The sequence below is a fragment of the Oenanthe melanoleuca genome, unplaced genomic scaffold (assembly GCF_029582105.1).
Source record: "Oenanthe melanoleuca isolate GR-GAL-2019-014 unplaced genomic scaffold, OMel1.0 S135, whole genome shotgun sequence".
NCBI classification, from domain to species: Eukaryota; Metazoa; Chordata; class Aves; order Passeriformes; family Muscicapidae; genus Oenanthe; species Oenanthe melanoleuca.
This window is the reverse complement of record NW_026612784.1, coordinates 33420-38183: the sequence shown is the minus strand read 5'-3', so window position 1 is coordinate 38183 and position 4764 is coordinate 33420.

The following is a 4764-nucleotide window of genomic DNA, read 5'->3' as shown; positions in this document are numbered from 1 at the left end:
ATTTATATTCCCAAGGAAGAGCCATGCAAGATCTGTTTTAGACCTTTGGACTCCACAAGGTTCCACAAGGCCTTGTTGTGCCACCATGTGTCACTTGGTTCTGTGAGGTTCTGTCACAATGGATGTTTGTTTCCATGGGGCCCCAGAGTGTCACAGGGGTTTCCTTTTTCCTGACAGACTGACAGACCCTACTGACAGACCCAAATGCCTGGAAGAAGAAGGAATGGAGACATTTCAAGTGATGGTTTTTGTCTTCCCAGGGCACAGTGATGTTGGCTGGGGCCCTGGAGATGGCTGAACACAGGCCTGCCCATAGAAGGAGTAAGAAACAACCTCTGTCCATAGAACTACAACAGCAGAGAGGTCAGGTCAAAGGTTGGGCTTAAAAGACTGTTACCAGCACAGGAAACATCAATGTGAGAGGAAAGATGTGTGCTAATGTCTTTACAAGTCATTTGGTGCGTGAAGTGATGGGTGTTAAAATCTGTGAAAAGGTTCATAATGTTTCCACTGACTTTGGGTAGCACATGTTTTACTGGGACCAGACAGCTTGACTCCTGAAACAGACAAGAGTCTGCACAAGGATGAACCTCTGAACTTCGGGAAAAACGCCAGGTTCAAGAGGGAATATGGAGCAGGCAAGTCGGGAAGCCTGTACCTTCCTAGTACCTCAGCCAAGGGGAAAGTTAGAGGGCAACAGGCAGAGAGGAGTTTAGGATAAAAGGAGTCTGCACCCTCTGAAACCTCAAGAGAGAAAACTCCATGGGTGTGTCCACAAGGAGGCTGCACTTTTCAAGGGGCGGGGGGTGCTGGAGTATCATGCTGTATCTGCAAAGGGGCAGAACTTCTCGGGAGAGGGACTGCAATACCGGGTTTTTCCACAAAGAGACAAGCACTGCTTAGCAGAGGGGGGAGATGCAGTACCATGGTGTGTTAACAAGAGGGCAGAACATCTAGGAGGAAGGAGGCACTGCAGTACCAGGCTGAGCCCACAGGGGGACAGCATTGCTTCGGTGGGAGGCAGCAGTACTGGGTTGTGTCCACAGGGGGACAGTACTGCTCAGAGGAGGGGGATGCTGCAGTACCAATCTGTGTACACAAGGAGCAGCACTGCTCGGAGTGGGGAGGGGGGTGTGTTAGTATGATGCTATGTCCACAAGGGAGCCGCACTGCTAAGAATGAGGGGGCTGCTGCACCGGCTTGTGTACACAACGGGGCAGCACTGCTTGGGGTGCAGGGGCTGCAGTACTAGGTGATGTCCACGAGGAGGTAGCACTGCTCAGGGCACGGGGTTGCAGTACTATGCTTCATCCACAAGGCTGCAGCACTGCTCGGAGGAGGGGCTGCATTACCGAGCTGCATCCACAAGCAGGCAGAACTGCCCAGGGAGGGCAGGGACTGCAGTACCATGCTGTGTCCACAATGGGACAGCACTGATCAGGAGGTGTTGTGGCTGAAGTACCATGTTGTGTCCACAAGGAGGCAGCACTCCTCGTGGAAAGCGGGGGCTGCAGTACCATGCAGTGTCCACAAGGAGGGAGCACTGCTCGGAGGGGACTGCAGTATTTGTTGTGTCCACAATGGGGCATCACAGCTTAAGGAGAAAAGGGTGCTGCTGTGTTTGGTTCTGTCCTACAGGCGACTACATTGCTGGGAGTGGGGGGTCTGCTGTACAAGGTTCTGTCCACAAGGGGGCAGCACTGCTCGAGGGTGGAGCTGCAGTACCTTGTGGTGTCCACATGGGGCAGCATTTTGGGGGGGGGGGGGTGGGGTGGGAAAGGCTGCCCTACCACGCTGTTTCCATAAAGGGGCAGCAATGCTCAGAAGGTGGCGGGTCTCAGTACCCGGCTATGTCCACAACAGGGAAGCACTGCTCAGGTATGGACAGGGCTGCAGTACCTGGTTCCTCCCTCAAAATGGCAACACCGCTCAGAAGGAGGCAGCTGCAGTAGCATTTTGCGTCCTCAAGCGGGCAGCACTGCTCAGGGTGGGGCTGCAGTAACAGATTGTGTCCAAAACAAGGCAGCACTTCTTGGGAGGGGGCTGGCTGCAGTACTGGGTTGTGCCCATAAGGGAGCAGCACTGCTCAGAATGGAGGGGGAGGGCAGGGGAGGGGGGGACTGGCTGCAGTACTAGATTGTGCCCACAAAGGGGCAGCACAGCTTGGGGAGGGGCTGCAGTACCACTAGGGGCAACATTGCCCAAGGAGGGGGGCTGCAAAACTATGCTGTGTCCACAAGAGTGCAGCACTGCTTGGAGGATGGGGGGGCTGCAGTTCTATGCTGTGACCACAAAGGTGCAGTGCTGGTGGGGTGGGGGCTGCAGTACGGGGTTCTGTCCACAAGGGGGCAGCACTGCTTAAAGGAGTGAGGTACTTCAGTATTTGGTTGTGTCCAAAAGGGGGCAGCATAGCTGGGAATGGGGGTCTGCAGTACAGGATTGTGTCCACAAGAAGGCAACACAGCTCCATGGGGGGAGCGGCAGTACCGGTTGGGTCCAGAAGGGGGCAGCACATCTCAGTGTTTGAGGGGGGGGCTGAAATACTGGGTTGTGTCCACAAGGGGTCAGCACTGCTTGTAGAAAAGGGGGGCTGCAGTGCTGAGTTTTGTCCACAGGGGTGGACAACTCCTCAGGGAGGGTAGAGGTTGCAGTAATGGGTTGTGCCCACAGTGGGGAAGCACTGCTTGGAGGTGGGTGGCCTTCAGTACCATGCTGTGTCCTCAAGGAAACAGCACTGCTTGGACCGGGAGCTGCAGTACTGAGTTGTGTCCACCAGGGGGCAGAACTTCTTGGAATGGGGGGGAAGGGCTGGTGTCCACAAAGGGGCAGGACTTCTTGTGGGGGGGGGGGCTGGTGTGGGAGGGGGATGCTGTTCTTTGTTGTGTCCACAAAGGGGCATGTGAGAGTGTATCCAAAGTTTCCCTGATCTGCCTCACGACCATCATCAGAGACTGAGACCCCGGGACCCCATAATTCGCCTGAGTTCTGGCCTGGCCGAGGTGGATGCTTGCCAAGGACTGTTTGTAGGTGTGCTTGGTGCTTGCCATGGTATGCTGCTCTTGAGCAGGGTATTGGCTGTAGCATCCTGTCCCCGCACCTGTGTCATGGAGCAATGATCTCCACATACAATAGTCCATAAATCTTCCCACCTTTTGGCCAGAGGCCACTCGCTTTGGAAATGGACTATAAAAAGTGACTTTCTTAAAGAGACTTTGAGATGTCTTTTCCCCAACGGATTGAAGACACGTCCATTGTCGGACAACTCGAGGACATGTCCCATCTGTTGGTAGCTATAACTCCATCTTCTCTTTCTCTCTCTCTTTCCCTCTCTTTTCTATCACAAAACTGAATTGTTACTAGCAATAAACTGCATTGCTGCTTTCTGCTGAATAAAACCTGAGTCTCTTGCCTTTTGTCTTTTGCGCCATGGGGTTGAACGAACCATCACGACTCCCACTCGGGTTGAGGGGATCGTGACAGTCAGTCCCAGACCTGGGAGGTTCCGGCCCTAGCAGATCCCAGATCCAGCAGATCTCAGGGTGACATTTCCCAGCTCCCAGTGGATCCCTCAGCCACCACTCCAGACCTGGTGGATCCCAGCCCCGCATCTGATGGGCCATGGGGGTACTGGGCCTGCTGGATCCCAACTGGATCAGATGCCAGCCCCAAATCACTCAGCATCAGTGAATCCAGTGGGTCCCAAAGCCAAGAGATCCCTGATCCAGGTGGTTTCTGATCCAGTAGGTCCCAGAGTCAAGAAATCCCGGGCTTGTTTGTCCCCAGCCATTGAGATCCCAGATCCAGCAGATCCCAGTGCCTCGTCTCCCAGACCAGCAGATCCCAGGTGTGCACATGGCAGATCCCAGACCTGGTAGATCCCAGATCCAGTGAATCCCGCCCCAGCAGATCCCGAATCCTGCAGATCCCAGGTCCGGTGGATGCTGTCTTGGCACATCCCAGATCCATCAGATCTCTGATCCAGTGGGTCCCACCCCAAAAGATCCCTGACTCAGAAATCCCAAACCCAGCAGACCCCATATCCAGCAGATTACCAATCCAGTGGATCCCATCACAGCAGTTCCCAGACCTGGCAGATCCCAGATCCAGTGGACCCTGATCCCTGATGGATCCCTGATGGATCCAGCAGATTCCAGATCAGTCAGATCCCTCATCCAGTTGATCCTGCCCCAGCCAATCCCAGATCCAGAAACCCCAAACCTGACAGATCCAAGATCTAGCAGATCCCTGATCAGGTGAATCCCATCCTAGCAGATCTCTGACCCGAAACCCTGAACCCAGCATGTCCCAGACGCAGATGATCCCAGCTCTGTCTGATCTCACGTCCAGGGAATCCTCTCCCAGCAGATACCATCCCAGAGGATTCCAGACCCAGCAAATCCTGCACCAGCAAATCCCCGATCCAAAGATCTCATCCCAGCAGATCTCAGATCCAGAAGATCCAGATATGAAGATCCAATACCAGCAGATCCCAGATCCCAGCTGATCCCAGATCCCAGCTGATCCCATCCCAGCTGATCCCATCCCAGCAGATCCCAGATCCAAAGATCCAATCACCACAGGTCCCATCCCAGCAGATCCCATCCCAGCAGATCCCATCCCAGCAGATCCCATCCCAGCAGATCCCATCCTGGAAAATATCAGATCCAAAGATCCCATCACAGCAGATCCCATCCCAGCTGATCCCAAATCCAGCAGATCCATCTGAGCCGATCCCAGATCCAGCAGATCCCATCGCAGCTGATC